Source organism: Globicephala melas, chromosome 1, assembly GCF_963455315.2.
Source record: "Globicephala melas chromosome 1, mGloMel1.2, whole genome shotgun sequence".
NCBI lineage: Eukaryota > Metazoa > Chordata > Mammalia > Artiodactyla > Delphinidae > Globicephala > Globicephala melas.
In genome coordinates this window covers 165,472,122-165,489,750 of record NC_083314.1, presented here as the reverse complement: position 1 = coordinate 165,489,750, position 17,629 = coordinate 165,472,122, and the positions used below count along the sequence as shown (strand labels likewise).

At 48.7% G+C, this 17,629-nt stretch overlaps 1 protein-coding gene across 1 annotated transcript in view; it reads left to right on the top strand.

Moving 5' to 3' along the window:
- Window positions 1–14,227: 14,227 nt before the first annotated feature.
- The window catches only part of EPB41 (erythrocyte membrane protein band 4.1), a 205,453-nt gene continuing 202,051 nt past the window's right edge, over window positions 14,228–17,629 (top strand). Inside the window, exon 1 of the mRNA XM_070045642.1 lies at window positions 14,228–14,361. The gene's annotated coding sequence lies outside the window, so the exon portion shown is untranslated. The remainder of the gene's footprint in view (window positions 14,362–17,629) is intronic.

The following is a 17,629-nucleotide window of genomic DNA, read 5'->3' as shown; positions in this document are numbered from 1 at the left end:
AGAGGGGGACCCTCTACCGGAAGGGGACTGCTGAGGCCCAGCCCAAGGGCAGGCGGTTCTCCGAGCAATGGGGCGGGATGGGCAGACTTCTCTCAGGTGCCAGCTTCTTCACACTTCCAAGTCAGTGCCGCTTCCACTGCCTCCAGGAAGCCTTCTCTGACTGCACTGTGCTGACCCTTGGCCCTGCCTGCGTATCCCGCAGCTGCTATCAGAGCACCCCCATACTGAGCAAGACCTGCCCTCTCTCAGCAAGCTGCTGGGCCCTACAGCTCGTCCAGACATAGGGGAACCCAGCTGCTTCCTAAGGGGTTGGGAGGAGAGGGAAGGAAAGACTGGTGGAAGGGAACACAGGGGTTTTTTTTTTTCTTCAGTGATGTTTATGGTCACTATAAAATGCTCATTATAGAAACTGAGAATAAGCTTGAAAAGAAGGGGCAAAACGTCATCCATAGTTCTCCATTCTATTAACATTTGGATGTAATCCCTTACCCAGGGGAACCCCCAGGGGGTTCACAGTGATTCCAGAACCCTCTGAAATGGAGTATGCACTCTGTGTCAAGTATGTGCTTTGCCACGGGATTCATTGGGTGCCCAGGGCTCCAGGACCCAAAAGGTTAAGAGGCTGCTCTGGGGGTTCGGGGGGAGTCCATACACACCACACAGCCACATGCAAATAGACCTACACTGACCCGGAGGCAACACGTACACATACCTGACTGGGTGCACGAACCTCCTCCCACCACACTCCTCCACACTGCTGGGTACGTTCTGTTCTCTCACCCAGACTCACTCCTGGCACCTGTACACGTATTGTTGACGTACACATGCACACACACTTCTTTGTACACACACCTCCCACCAGGACACACACTTGTTCACACTAATGTGTTCACTGTATGAATGCAGCCTGGTCTGGGAGAAATTTAGGAGAGGCTGCAGGAGGACAAGCTCATTTTACGGACGCTGCTGCCATCTGCTGGCCATGCCTGACATTAGCACCCTTATTTGGTTCCTATTCCTTTCTCCTGTTCTGCTGTCCACAGCTCATCCACTGGCCCAGACTTCTCCTCATCCATGGAAATTGTGGACTGGAACTGGTTTCTGAAAGAGGGTCCTAAATGAGGGAGGCATTCTGTTGGGAGATACTAGGTGAGCATGGAGAACTATAACTGACACCACTCTTTATGTGTCAGGCACTGCTGTGCTTTAAAGCTATTATCGCCTTCAGTCTTTAAATCTATGGGTCTTATGCAGTGCCTGGCACATGAAAAGTCATAATAAATATTTCAATTGAATAATTTAAAACCTTGAAAGTAAGTTTAAAAATTTTTTTTAAATTAATTTATTTATTATTTTTGGCTGCATTGGGTCATCGTTGCTGCACACAGGCTTTCTCTAGTTGCAGTGAGTGGGGGCTACTCTTCGTTGCAGTATGTGGGCTTCTCATTGTGGTGGCTTCTCTTGTTACAGAGCACGGGCTCTAGACGCACGAGCTTCAGTAGTTGTGACACGTGGGCTCAGTAGTTGTGGCTCACGGGCTCTAGAGCACAGGCTCAGTAGTTGTGGCACATGGGCTTAGTTGCTCTGCTGCATGTGGGATCTTCCCGGACCAGGGCTCGAACCTGTGTCCCCTGCATTGGCAGGCAGATTCTTAACCACCACGCCACCAGGGAAGTCTGAAAGTGAGTATTTTTAACAAATGAGGAGCTGGAGGCTCAGAGAGGGGAAGTGACTTGCCAAACTCACACAGCAGCTTCCTCTGATAGTCAGGATGTTGCTCCAGAGAGAAAGAGAAGGAAGACACAGCAAAGTTGAAAATATTTACTAAGAACTGTAGGGGGCTTCCCTGGTGGCGCAGTGGTTAAGAATCCGCCTGCCAATGCAGCGGAGCAACTAAGCCTGTGCGCCACAACTACTGAGCCTGCACTCTAGTGCCCGCGAGCCACAACTACTGAAGCCCGCGCGCCTAAAGCCTGTGCTCCACAACGAGAAGCCACCTCAGTGAGAAGCTGCGCACCACAAGGAAGAGTAGCCCCTGCTCGCCACAACTAGAGAAAGCCCATGCGCAGCAACGAAGACCAAATGCAGCCAAAAATAAATATATAAATAAATTTATATGAAAAAAAAGAACTGTAGGAAACCCAGCCCAGATCCCCACCCCCAGAGGACCAGGAGAAGCACCCAGAGGTGAATGAGGTCAACCTGGAGGGATGATTTCCCCACCCAAGAAGGTTCCCCTACCCTGAGCTGCTGCCTCAAATTCATTCATTCAACTAATATTTATTGTGCACAGTGTGGCAGGATCTGTGCTCAGACTGAGGATAAGCAGTGAATAAACAGATGAAAGTCCAGTCTTTCCCCTTGTACAGTGTGGGGCTCCAAAAGGGCCCCTTCCTTGCTATTCCACTCCCATGGGCCCCTGGGACCCCTTTGAGCTTCTCTTCACCATCCTGGTTGTACTGAGTGGATGGAGAATCCAGAATGAGAGCGGAAGGAGATGTGGGTCAGGGGTGGGAAGGGGTGGTTCAGCCTGGACGGTCCAGTACTGAGGCTGAGCAAAGACAGCCTGACACCTTGAGTCAGGCAGACCTAGTGTTACCGATCCAGGTTCGTCTGCCTGACACATGGCAAGCCAGACACTGAGATGCCGAAGTTTGCAGCAGAGAAAGGGTTTATTCACGAGGCAGCCAAGTGAGGAGACAAGAGAACAAATCTCAGATCTGCCTCCCCAAAGGCAAGGGGTGGGGGATGAAGAAGCAGGGTCTTACGTGTGTGGAAAGGTGGTCAGCGGTAGGGAAAGGGTGAGGTAATCAGGGTTCTGCACAGGTGTATCTGAGTGACGTGGCTTCTTTATAGGATGCATGTTCAACAACGGAGGTGCTTAGCATGATCTGAGGTGGAGTTTTTGGCCCTCTGATGTCAAAAGGTCATTCATCAGACACCTGTGCAGGCCCAGTTTTAGGGTCAGCGGCCCCGACCAGTCTTAGCCAGCTTGCGCTGGACAGGAGCTGATTCCAAATTCCTGCAAAACAATGTAAGCCCCCTGTTACGGTAGTGACCCATATGTCAGAGGTGTTGTCTCTGGGTCTGAGTCCTCTCTCTCTCTGTCTCCCACCCTCCATGCCCCAGCCTGGCTGTAAGAGGAGGGGCTTAGGATGTGTCCATCTAGACTGACCACACATGGGTGATATCCGACTGACAGCACTGCAGGGACTCAGACAACAACTCTGTACTGACCAAAGGCCTTGGTGCCAAGCACAGTGCTGGCACTGTCTGGGGAGGCAATGGCAGGCAGAGAAGGCTTCCTGGGGCTTATGGGCTTGGACCTCCAAGCCTGGAAAGCAAAGGAGGATTCAACTGATGGAACAGAGGATCCCTGAGCAGTCCTGGCTGGAGCAACCTAACTGTTAGTAGGTGGCCACACAGAAGGTACATTGAGTATGGGCTTAGTTACAGGTAGGAAGCTCTGGAAGATCTGGGTGAAAGCCTGCCTGTGAGGCACAGGAGTGGGGTTGGTAGTGGAGGGGATTGGCTGGGAGACATGAACCCAGATCCTGCTCTGCCTCCAGAATTCCCAAATCTCCCATGGGCATTTCATACTTGACCTTACCAGGCCTAGGGGTGGACTCACCACGGGGTTTATTTGTCAGTCAAGGCCTCACACTTGCATAGGCCCTAGGAAGGACCATGGCCTTGTGTTCACAAGGTCATATGTGTCCGTAAAATTGGCAAAAGTAAAATCCATGAACTTCAGATAGCCTCATCCACAAGAGGGCAGACAGCAGAAGCAAGAAGAACTACAGTCCTGCAGGCTGTGGAACAAAAACCACATTCACAGAAAGATAGACAAGATGAAAAGGCAGAGGGCTATGTACCAGACGAAGGAATAAGATAAAACCCCAGAAAAACAACTAAATGAAGTGGAGATAGTCAACCTTCCAGAAAAAGAATTCAGAATAATGATAGTGAAGATGATCCAGGACCTCGGATAAAGAATGGAGGCAAAGATCGAGAAGATGCAAGAAATGTTTAACTAAGACCTAGAAGAATTAAAGAACAAACAAACAGAGATGAACAATACAGTAATTGAAATGAAAACTACTCTAGAAGGAATCAATAGCAGAATAATGGAGGCAGAAGAACAGATAAGTGACCTGGAAGACAGAATGGTGGAATTCACTGCTGCGGAACAGAATAAAGAAAAAAGAATGAAAAGAAATGAAGACAGCATAAGAGACCTCTGGGACAACATTAAACGCAACAACATTGGCTTTATAGGGGTCCCAGAAGGAGAAGAGAGAGAGAAAGGACCCGAGAAAATATTTGAAGAGATTATAGACAAAAACTTCCCTAACATGGGACAGGAAATAACCACCTAAGTCCAGGAAACGCAGAGTCCCATACAGGATAAACCCAAGGAGAAACACGCTGAGACACATAGTAATCAAATTGGCAAAAATTAAAGGCCAAGAAAAATTATTGAAAGCAGCAAGGGAAAAATGACAAATAACATACAAGGGAATTCCCATAAGGTTAACAGCTGATTTCTCAGCAGAAACTCTACAAGCCAGAAGGGAGTGGCATGATATACTTAAAGTGATGAAAGGGAAGAACCTACAACCAATGTTACCCAGCAAGGATCTCATTCAGTTTCGATGGAGAAATCAAATGCTTTACACACAAGCAAAAGCTAAGATAATTCAGCACCACCAAACCAGCTCTACAACAAATGCTAAAGGAACTTCCCTAAGTGGGAAACACAAGAGAAGAAAAGGACCTACAAAAACAAACCCCAAACAATTAAGAAAATGGTAATAGGAACATACATATCAATGATTACCTTAAACGTGAATGGATTAAATGCTCCAACCAAAAGACACAGGCTTGCTGAATGGATAGAAAAACAAGACCCATATATATGCTGACTACAAGAGACCCACTTCCAATCTAGGGACACATTCAGACTGGAAGTGAGGGGAGGGAAAAAGATATTCCATGCAAATGGAAATCAAAAGAAAGCTGGAGGGCTTCCCTGGTGGCGCAGAGGTTGAGAATCTGCCTGCCAATGCAGGGGACACGGGTTCGAGCCCTGGTCTGGGAAGATCCCACATGCCACGGAGCGACTGGGCCCGTGAGCCACAACTACTGAGCCTGTGTGTCTGGAGCCTGTGCTCCGCAACAAGAGAGGCCACGACAGTGAGAGGCCTGTGCACGGTGATGAAGAGTGGCACCCGCTCGCCACAACTAGAGAAAGCCCTCGCACAGAAACAAAGACCCAACACAGCCAAAAATATAAATAAATAAATGAATTAATTAAAAAAACAAAAAGAAAAGAAAGCTGGAGTAGCAATACTCATATCACATAAAATAGACTTTAAAATAAAGAATGTTACAAGAGACAAGGAAGGACATGACATAATGATCAAGGGATCAATCCAAGAAGAAGATATAACAATTATAAATTTATATGCACCCAACATAGGAGCACATCAATACAAAAGGCAACTGCTAACAGCTATAAAAGAGGAAATCGACAGTAACACAATAATAGTGGGAGACTTCAACACCTCACTTACACCAATGGACAGATCATCCAGACAGAAAATTAATAAGGAAACAGAAGCTTTAAATGACACAGTAGACCAGATAGATTTAATTGATATTTATAGGACATTCCATCCAAAAACAGCAGATTACACTTTCTTCTCAAGTGCGCATGGAACATTCTCCAGGATAGATCACATCTTGGGTCACAAATCAAGCCTCAGTAAATTTAAGAAAATTGAAATCATGTCAAGCATCTTTTCTGACCACAAAAATTTCCCTGTAATTGATTTCTATGAGATTAGAAATCAATTACAGGGAAAAAAACATAAAAAACACAAGCACATGGAGGCTAAACAATACATTATTAAATAACCAAGAGATCAATGAAGAACTCAAAGAGGAAATAAGAAAATACCTAGAGACAAATGAAAATGAAAACACAACAATCCAAAACCTATGGGATGCAGCAAAAGCAGTTCTAAGAGGGAAGTTTATAGCAATACAAGCCTACCTCAAGAAACAAGAAAAATCTCAAATGAACAATCTAACCTTACACCTAAAGGAACTAGAGAAATAAGAACAAGCAAAACCCAAAGTTAGTAGAAGGAAAGAAATCATAAAGATCAGAGCAGAAAGAAATGAAATAGAAACAAAGAAAACAATAGCAAAGATCAATAAAACTAAAAGCTGGTTCTTTGAGAAGGTAAACAAAATTGATAAGCCATTAGCCAGACTCATCAAGAAAAAGAGGGAGAGGACTCAGAATCAATAAAATTAGAAATGAAAAAGGAGAAGTTACAACAGACACTGCAGAAATACAAAGCATCCTAAGAAACTACTACAAGCAATTCTATGCCAATAAAATGGACAACCTGGAAGAAATAGACAAATTCTTAGAAAGGTATAGCCTTCCCAGACTGAACCAGGAAGAAATAGAAAATATGAACAGACCAATCACAAGTAATGAAATTGAAACTGTGATTAAAAATCTTCCAACAAACAAAAGTCCAGGACCAGATGGCTTCACAGCTGAATTCTATCAAACATTTAGAGAAGCTCTAACACCCATCCTTCTCAAACTCTTCCAAAATATTGCAGAGGAAGGAACACTCCCAAACTTATTCTATGAGGCCACCATCACCCTGATACCAAAACCAGACAAAGATACTACAAAGAAAGAAAATTACAGACCAATATCACTGATGAGTATAGATGCAAAAGTCCTCAACCAAATACTAGCAAACAGAATCCAACAACACATTAAAAGGATGTTAAGTGATCAACACCCCCATGATCAAGTGGGATTTATCCCAGGGATGCAAGGATTCTTCGATATATGCAAATCAATCAATGTGATACACCATATTAACAAGTTGAAGAATAAAAACCATATGATCATCTCAATAGATGCCGAAAAAGCTTTTGACAAAATTCCACACCCATTTATGATAAAAACTCTCCAGAAAATGGGCATAGAGGGAACCTACCTCAACATAATAAAGGCCATATACGACAAACCCACAGCAAACATCATTCCCAATGGTGAAAAACTGAAAGTATTTCCTCTAAGATCAGGAACAAGACAAGGATGTCCACTCTCACCACTATTATTCAACATAGTTTTGAAAGTCCTACCCACGGCAATCAGAGAAGAAAAAGAAATAAAAGGAATACAAATTGGAAAAGAAGAAGTCAAACTGTCAGTTTGCAGATGACATGATACTATACATAGAGAATCCTAAAGATGCCACCAGAAAACTACTAGAGCTAATCAATGAATTTGGTAAAGTTGCAGGATGCAAAATTAATGCAAAGAAATCTCTTGCAATCCTATACACTAATGATGAAAAATCTGAAAGAGAAATTAAGGAAACACTCCCACTGTAACAAAAGAATAAAATACCTAGGAATAAACCTACCTAAGGAGACAAAAGACCTGTATGCAGAAAACTATGAGACACTGATGAAAGTAATTAAAGATGATACAAAACAGATGGAGAGATATACCATGTTCTTGGATTGGAAGAATCAATATTGTGAAAATGACTATACTACCCAAAGCAATCTACAGATTCAATGCAATCCCCATCAAATTACCAGTGGCATTTTTTTTACAGAACTAGAACAAAAAATTGTAAAATTTGTATGGAGACAAAAAAGACCCCGAAGAGCCAAAGCAATATTGAGGGAAAAAATTGGAGCTGGAGGAATCAGACTCCCTGACTTCAGACTATACTACAAAGCTACAATAATCAAGACAATATGGTACTGGCACAAGAACAGAAATATAGATCAGTGGAACAGGATAGAAAGCCCAGAGATAAACCCATGCACCTATGGTTAACTAATCTATGACAAAGGAGGCAAGGATATACAATGGAGAAAAGACAGTCTCTTCAATAAGTGGTGCTGGGAAAACTGGACAGCTACATGTAAAAGAATGAAATTAGAACACTCCCTAACACCATACACAAAAATAAACTCAAAATGGATTAGAGACCTAAATGTAAGACCGGGCACTATAAAACTCCTAGAGGAAAACATAGGAAGAACACTCTATGACGTAAATCACAGCCAGATCTTCTTTGACCCACCTCCTAGAGTAATGGAAATAAAAACAAAAATAAACAAATAGGACCTATTGAAACTTAAAATCTTTTGCACAGCAAAGGAAACTACAAACAAGACGAAAAGACAACCCTCAGAATGGGAGAAAATATTTGCAAATGAATCAAAGGACAAAGGATTAATCTCCAAAATATATAAACAGCTCATGCAGCTCAATATTAAAAAAACAAACAACCCAATCCCAAAACAGAAGAAGACCTAAATAAACATTTCTCCAAAGACATACAGATGGCCAAGAAGCACATGAAAAGCTGCTCAACATCACTAATTATTAGAGAACTGCAAATCAAAACTACAATGAGGTATCACCTCACACCAGTTAGAATGGGCATCATCAGAAGATCTACAAACAATAAATGCTGGAGAGGGTGTGGAGAAAAGGGAACCCTCTTGCACTGTTGGTGGGAATGTAAATTGATATAGCCACTATGGAGGTTCCTTAAAGAACTAAAAATAGAATTACCATATGACCCAGCAATACCAGTACTGGGCATATACCCTGAGAAGACCATAATTCAAAAAGACACATGCACCCCACTGTTCATTGCAGCACTATTTACAATCGCCAGGTCATGGAAGCAACCTAAATGCCCATCGACAGACGAATGGGTAAAGAAGATGTGGTACATATATACAATGGAATATTACTCAGCCATCAAAAGGAACGAAATTGGGTTATTTGTAGAGACGTGGATTAGTCTAGAGACTGTCATACAGAGTGAAGTAAGTCAGAAAGAGAAAAACAAATCTTGTATAGTAACGCATATATGTGGAACCTAGAAAAATGGTACAGATGAACCGGCTTGCAGGGCAGAAATTGAGACACAGATGTGGAGAGCAAACGTATAGACACCAAGGGGGGAAAGCCGCGGGTGGTGGTGGTGGTGGTGGTGTGATGAATTGGGAGATTGGGATTGACATGTATACACTAATATGCATAAAATGGATAACTAATAAGAACCTGCTTTATAAAAAAAATAAATAAAATAAAATTCAAAAAAAAGAATTACATGAACTTCAATTGGTTGAGACCACTGCATCTTTCCACTCTGACTTTCCCTCCTTCCCACTTGTGTCCTCTGACCTTGAGTGGCTACAGGTATTTTTTATTCTTTTTTTGGTGTTGTTTTGCATGATATATATTTTTTCTAATCAATTTTTTAATTGAAGTATAGTTGATTTACAATGTTGTGTTAATTTCTGCTATACAGCAAAGTGATTCAGTTATACATATCTTGATATATATTAATATATTCTTTTTTAAAATATTCTTTTCTATTTTGGTTTATCATAAGATATTGAATATAGTTCTCCATTTTTTATTCTTAACTTTACATTTGTTTTTAGAGAGGGCTCCAAATAATCTTTAGGCCCCAGAATCCTAGACCTGCCCACTGAGTCCTGAGTTTACCCAACTGTAAAGATAGAGTAAAGGCTGTGAAGGGTCTTTACAGGAGTAAAGATGATCTCTTTTAATCCTCTCAAAGGCACTGAGAGGAACACCACAACCCCCTGCCTCAGAGCTGACCCCCATGCGCCCAAAGCAGCCCCCCCATGACAGGTTCAGCCCCTGGCGCTGGTCCCCTTCGGCAGCCTGGGCGGCTGAGCTCTACACCACCCCAGTGGCGCTATGACCACAAGGTGGCGGCAGACACCATCTTTCCTTCTCCATGAAGCCTGCGCCTTCCAGATTCCTGGCCCCAAACAGCCAGAATCTTAGCCTTCCCACCAAACACCTCCAGCAGCTCTTTCCTGCCCTCTCAGGAAACGGGGAGTGCTGCCTTCAAGTCCTGGCCTTGCCACTGGCTGTGTGATCGCAAGCAGTCACTTCACCTCACCCAGATAAAATAGGGGGATCTCATGGGAACAGGTTAGTGAAGTACCTGGCAGATATATAAAAAGCCAATCATTGGCAACCACTGCTGTTTGCATAGGGGCTTCTGGAGATGACACCTTCCCTGGCAAGGGGTTCTCCTGGTGGGATTGGCCCCCTCCCCACTCTAGAAAAGCTGGGCAGCAGGGTCTTCAGAGACCTTCGGTGTTTATTGGTGGGCACCCTCTGTGCCCACACATGCATCCCTCCCTGGACTGGGGCATCTGACTCGGCTTTTTCTCCATCCCTACCAATCCCCATCTCTCCCTTGGAGGGGGCTCTGCAGCGTCTTGCCCACCTTGATGTCATCCTGGGGATCTTCCCCAGGCTTCAAATGGATCCTCCTGGGGAGGGTTCCTTGAACCACTTCTCACCAGTTCTCTCTCTCTTCACCTCAGATGTCCCCCAAGTGACTGCCACACCCCAGCCAGCACATGGCTGTCTCTAACCTCAAAGCCTCCCTGGCTGATCCCCAAATGTCAGTATCTGCCCTCTCCCCCACCACCTGCCCTGCTCTTTTATTAAAACAAATATTTATTTATTTATTTGGCTGCGTCGGGTCTTAGTTGTGGCATGCAGGATCTTAGTTCACCGACCAGGGATCGAACCCAGGCCCCCTGCATTGGGAGCGCAAAGTCTTAGCCACTGGACCACCAAGAAAGTCCCACCTGCCCTGGTCTTAACCTGGCATTCAAGGCCTTCCACTATGTGGTCGCACAATTCACTCTGTGCTCCAAATATACCAGACCATCTTCTGTTCCCAAAGTACACCTTCACTATTCGACTTCCAGGCCTTTGTGCAGGCTGTCCCTCCCCCTGGAATGCCCTCTTCCATTTCCATATAGAAAATTCATCCTTAAAAGTCTAGCTGGAAGGTCACCTTTTCCAGGCAATCTTCCCTAATCCCTCAGATGGGATCCTTTTTCTTTTCTGGGCTCTGGGTATACAGTTGCTTTAGGGCCTTCATCACAGGAGGCCGTGAATCACAACAGGAACATCCATTATGTATGGAGAGCAACTTTCAGTTTACAAATGGCAATCTCGTCTAATACCCCAGAGTCATGATGTCCTGGAGTCAGGAAAGTGAGGTAATGGCAGGATGAGTGCCATTACCTCATTTGACTGTTGAGGAGACAGGCTAGGAGAGAAATATGACTGGCCAGGTCATACACCCACCCTGTGAATGGTGGAGTCAGGATTCAAACCTGCAGCAGATTCCAGCCACATCCCCTGCCTCAGGCCTGAGCTTTCCACTCTGTCTCCATCATTCCTTGTGGCCTGGTCTTGTGACACCCTTCCCCAGTTAGACTGGGTACTGGTCAGTTCTGAATAATGTGTTCAATTAAGTTTTGTTGAAGGAACAGACGCTCCCATATTGGCCCTGCCCCATACCCTGGCCTCATTATCATCCAACTCAAAACCCAATCAGGGCTGATGGCAGAGCCCAGGCTCTGGCAGGATAGGGAGTTGGCTGGAGGCCCAGGCAACGCAGGAGGAGGGGGAGACACAAACAGGTTCCTTCCCCCAAGCTTATCAGTCCCCCACAGGCCCCAGGCAAACTCGGTGCTCAGTCTGGGGAAGAGATCTGCCCCCCACCTGTAACCTTCATGCCTTCTATTATGAGCTGTGTGACCTTGGCTGTCGCTTCTGCTCTCAGACCCTCTTTAGAACACTTTTGGCTGTAAGGATTCAATGGGATCGAATGAGAGAATGCACATAAAATAATAGTGATCGCCTCCTCTGGAGGCCTCCCCCACAGGGATCATCTCTGGGAACAAGTTACTCCCTGAGTCAGGGGAGGGAGGTGGAGACTTCACAGGCAGGGGCAGTGGGGCAGGGGGCCAGGAGTCCAGGCAGTGACAGCACCCAGCCATCCCACCCCCCACACAAGTGCACAAGTCACCTCAGCAAGAAACCCAGGCTGTCTAGGCAGAGAGGGCCCTGGGCAGGGCAGACTTCTCTAGGGCCCCAGGGCCTGGTGGGAGGTGGGGCCGGGGTGGGGGTGGGGGCCCAGTTTATAAGACACAGAGAGAGACAAACACAGAGTCACACCCTCTGTGCAAACTCACGAACAAGGGCACACTGTCACACCCATAAATGCACCCCGCCCCCAATACACAGAGATGAGAGACACACACAAGGTCAAGATCACAAGCACACTCCCACGTAGACGTCCCGCGCACGAACTCGGAAACACAGAGGCCTCCCCCACCACACACGCATTCCCAGGCCCACACAGTTATCAGGCCAGGGCAGGCGCTGGCGTTGCTGAGTCACCCCCAAGCAGCTCCTGCCTAGCAGAGGAGGAGCCAAGTGCCAGCCCCAATCCGGGAGGGGGCGGGGCCTGCGGCAGCTACTTAGAATAGCCTAGTCCGGGCCGCTGCGGGATTCTCCTCGCCCGGCTCCTTCGATTGAGGAGCGGAGAAGAGGGGGGTGTAGGGGGAGGAAACCCCTTTTGCCAAGGCTAAATCTAGGCATTCACAGCCTGCTTTCTCCCAGGTGAATGAACACATGTGGGAGCAATTAAAAACTAACATTGGATCCATTACCGGGTATTTGTTTATGTATTTTCACATACTCTCATTTAATTTTCGAAACAGTTCTATATGAAGTTGGGGCTCTTATTAATCCGGAGGGAAAGTGATTTGCCCAGAGGTACGAAGCTGGTAAGATGAAGAGCCTAGACTCGATTGCCTCCAAATCCCAAACTCGTAACACTGGGCAATATCACCTGGTGGGCAGGTGAGAATGTGGACGAGTGAACGGTGCCTCAGTAGGCTTGGGAACCTGTGTGTGTGTCAGCTTTCCCTGTGGGGTCCCCTGGGCGAAGGACTGAAAGGGTCTCAAGTGTCCAGATTTCTGGTTAAAGGAACTAGAGATTCTGTGGTGCATTGGAGCCTGTGCACCTTTATCAGAAAGCATCCCCTAGATCTAGGGGCTCAGACCCTTCTCTGCTAGACTGTGAGCCTCTTGAAGGCGGGGACCAGGGCCCTGAAAACTAAAGCAAGACTTGGCTCAGAGGAGGCTTCAGTGAATTTGGGGGAGCAAACCATGAATTTATAACTTTGATATAACGTTAACATCAATAATCATAATAAAGGCTGACACTTTTTGGATGCTTACCCTGAGACTGGCACTGTTCTTTGTACTTTACATGGATTATTTCATTTAACAACACAGCTTGTAAGTAGCAGTGTTGGGTTCTGAGACTAAGGCAGTCTGATTCCAGAGTCCATCTAATAGGAAGACCACTGAAGTCATAGGAAGTCACTAGTCCTCAGTGAGCTTCAGTATGCTCCATTTGCCCCCAGAAGTGATTAGCTCTCCATGGCTCTCCAACCTGAAATATCCTATGATTTTATTATTCTTTGATTCAACAGGGAAGAGGGATTAGGTTTGTCCTCTGTGGGCAGGACTCCTAAAGGGCAGAGCTGGCCTTAATTTTAGGCAGAGCTTTTGAAGTCTCAGGACGTTTTTAAAATGAAGGCGGCCTGACTGGTACGTGGTGAGCTTCCTGTCATTGGAAGTATGTGAGAACAGGTCTGAAATGAGGTAAAGAGGGGAGGGGACTTGGACCAGTGACTATGTAAGCCCCTTCCAGCGCTGATGGGATGGACAATCAGGAGGGGGAAAGTCTCTGAGAAGAGTGGCAAGATGGGGATGAAGGGAGAACCCACATTTACTGAACGCCACCAACTGTGTGACAGGCCTGCCCTTGACACTTAACATATATCGCTAACTCTCAGGAAAACATTGTAAGATTTATAGTTGAGGAAATTCAGATTCAGAGAAGTGACTCGCTCGAGGTCACACAGGTGGGACAGGCCACCAAGGGGTCCTCGCCAGGGTCACTTTCCTAGGTCCCTTAGGACCAACTCCCTATCTCCCTTCCAGCCTTAAGGGTAGCACCACGTGGCAAATTGCACCATACTTTCGCCATATGACGTCAGACACCACACCAGCCAATCCAGCAGCTCTCTGCCCGATCCTCCCCAGACCCAAAGGGTCAGCACCCTGCCGCCCAGAGCTAGGCGTCCGGTCAGGCCGCACCTGCAGCCCCCGCCCCTTCCCGGTTGCGACGCTCACAGTGCCTGGCTCTTTCCCCCACGCCGCCCCGCTGACTGGCAGTTGCCTGCGCCAATCAGAAGGCGCCCCGGGTCGGGGGCGGGGCCTCAAGCCGGAGTTGCCCTGTCAGTGCAGGTGGAGGCCCCCGGCGGGGCAAAGTGGCAGGAACCTCTTAAAGGGCGAGAGTGGCGGAGGGCGAGAACGCGGCCCGGCCCGGCCCAGCCAGGTCTCCGCCCCATCCGGCCCAGGTGAGCCCGGACCGCCTGGGGCCGACCCCGGGAGGGACGGGGTAAGAGACGGATGGACCCACTCCCTAGGGCCCGGGCCATCCCGCGGGTGGGGAGAGATCTGGTGCTAGGGGTCGGGATCGGGGGCTCTAGGGGTCCCGGGTTCCAAGTTCCGAACTGGGGGTCCAGAGGGGCCTGGGCGTCTCGAAGTTCGGAGTGTGGGGAGGGGCAGGGGCGACGGGAAGCGGGTCCGAGAGCTCGCGTCCGGAGATGGACTCTTGGCGCTGGCGGTCCCAGCCGGTCCCGGGCTTGTCTGGGTCGGGGGTCCCGGGTTAGGTGCCGGCGGGCGTGTCTCTAAGGAGTGCTGCAGCCCAGCCCTCCCCCCCAACCCCGCCCTGTCGGGCCCCGAGTGCTCCTGCCGGGCCAGCTGCAGCGCCGGCGGAGCGGGCGGGCGGGCGGCGTGCAGCGCGGGAGGCGGCACCCGGGCCCAGGGCCCCTCCGGCCCTTACGTAACTGACTTTGAGTTTCCGAACTGAGGGACCCGTGAGCTGGGGCGCACGCTCTGCCCGCCAGGGTGGCTCTCCGGTCGCCGCCCTGGACGCACACGCTCCCTTCTAGGCTTGGTCTAGGAGACTTCTCTCTGTCTCCAGTCGGCCGGGTCTCTCGTGCTCTGGTTCCTGCTTGCCCGCGGTTCCCTGTGTCTCTTATCTCCTCTGTGTGGCCCAGTCTCTCCCTGTCCCTGTCCTCTGTCTTTCTCCGAGAGTTTTCTGCCCTCGCCTACACTTTCCTATCCTACCCCCAAAGAGAGACCCCACCTCTTTGGGGGTAGGATAGGACTTCTCCCCTCCAACAAATTGAGGGCCGGGACTTGTCCAGATCGACCTCAGCGCTAGCTTGCCCCAGAAGGCGGGAGGGGAGGACTACCCCGTGGGACTGGGGGAGGTTACTCCGAGGCCCACAGCTTCTTCTGGGAGGGAGTGGCTGAATGTGACACCCTTAAGTTCCCGGATTAGGGCTGAAGGCAGACCCCTCTCTGCTTCTGGAGTCATTTTCTCCAGGAGGAGGCTTGGGGAGAGCCTGACCTGGGCTTGGGCTTAGGGAAGCTGGGAGTCCCTGTGAGAACTGCCTGGTGTCAGGTCAGGCTAGCTGCTCAGCTACTGAAGGGAAGAGGGTGGGGCCGGGGAGGGGCCAGAGCACTGGCACAGAGCCCCTGATGTTACTGCATGCTCCCAACTTCACCCCAGTTACAGGCCTGGGGACTCGCGTGGGCAGGCGATCAACAGGAGGAGGCCAGAGGACTTTTGCATGGGGGGCGGGGAGGGTGGAGATAGAAGTGACAGACTCTCAGGTCTAAGGAGCACTTACTGGGATCACTCCCTGCTTTCAGGTCCCTCCTGAGTGTCAGAGAGACAGACACCTCAGAAATAACTCCCATACTGGCTGCTGTCGTCGGGTGCATGTAAACAAGGTGTTAATAGCAGCTATGAGGTGGTAATTGTTAATTCTGACTAGCAATGGGGGAGGAGAGACTTTGCAGAGGGGGTGGAAGTTTTGGGAAGAAGGGCATCCAGAAGCTGTAGGGAGCAGAGAGGAGGGACAGGAGGGGACTTCTGGTACCCTGTAGGCTTTACATGCAGCAGAACTGGGTTTGAATTCTGGTCCTGCCACTTCCTTGCTATGTGACCTTGCATGAATCACTTCACCTCTCTGAGCCCCAGGTTCCTCCTTAGTCAATAATCCAGATCTTACAGGCATTAGCAGAATCAAATGAGGCAAAGCATGTGCGGTGACCAGAATGGTAACTGTTCTGGGAACAGGCCAACAGGGGTGTTTTAAGAAGGGAATAGAGTGAGGAAGCCCTGAGGTTTCCTCTGGGTATATAGGAGAGACAGGCAGAGCCTGCCAGTTCCTAGCAATGTGGGATGCAGGAGGAGTGCCTGGGTGTGTGGGTGACACGCATGTGTTTCCTGCTCAGCCCATCCCTGAACTGCCTAGACCAGGCTGGCCTCCCTCCTGAAGGCCCCAGGTGCCAATAGAAGCTCCCAGGCTGCCCCACTCCCTAGGCCAGTGGGGGTGGGGCCCCTAGCAGGGCAAGGCCAGCACCCCCTTTGCAGAGTGGACCCTGGCAGGGAGCCTGGCTGACTCTGCTGGGCAGGAACCTCCCAGCCTGGCTGGGAAGATGCTGATACAGTACAGGCCTCTGGAGGCGCAGAGCTCTGCTGGCTGGAGTTGGGTACAGCTGATAGGACCTGAGACAGAAGCGGGCTGTGGTGGAAGTGAGGAAGGGAGATGCAAGAAGAGACCTCTGGAGGGGGAGCCTGAGCAGAGCTGTGGAACCAAAGAGTAATTTCATGTGGTTATTCCCTAAGCCTTTCCTGAGCACCTACTGTGTGACATATATGGGTCAGCTGGCCAAAGAGCTGAATAGGATACCCATGAAAGACTCACCATAGAGGTCATGGTGGCCTGAGATTTGTTGGGGATTTGCAGAGTGGACCTTTATGATAGTCCCCGGGGGATGGGGCATTCAGAATTTCCCCGGGGCCTAAGATTTATATTAATGGAGCAGGATTCCACTCCCTGATAGTCTGTGGGCAGTCACTTTTCTCCCTGGGTCTCAGTTTCTCTTTCTGGGAAATGAGAAGGCCAGATGAGCCTAGAGTCTCTAAGGATCTTCCGGCGCCTGTTACTACAGCCTCCGGGACCTGGTTTGGGACTACCCTCACCCCACGTGAGGGGAGGGGGAGAGAATGGGGCAAGGGCAAGTTTGAGTGTGATGGGCCCCCAAATCCTGTTCTTGGCCTGTGTTCTCGAATCACAGTTGGAACTACAGCGGCTCGAGCACTTACAGAGTGCATGGCGCTCTGTGCCAAGCCTTTAATATGCAACATTACGTATTCCTCATAATTCTTACATCCTCGTGAGGGAATAGGTATTATCCCTATTTCACAGGAGTTCAGGGAGTGAATTGACTTGACCAAAGTCACACAGCTAGGAAGTGGCTGGGCTGGGATTCTAAGCCGGGTCTGTCTGCCTCCAAAGCCCAGACTCGGCTAAAAGAGGGAGACTCCACCCGTAGGTACTGAGGTGCCCACATTGCTTAGCCCTTACCTGCAGAACCTGCCTGACCCCTGCTGGGTGAGCTCAGAGCTCTGGGATGTTCAGGCTGGGGAGGTGGGGGACAGGCTCTGTGGGTGCCCACTGGTTCCAGTAAGGGGGGAAAGAAGCAGAAGGAGCAACTTGGGGGTCAGGGCCTCACAGGGAGTTTCTCCAGAGGGCCAGCCCCACC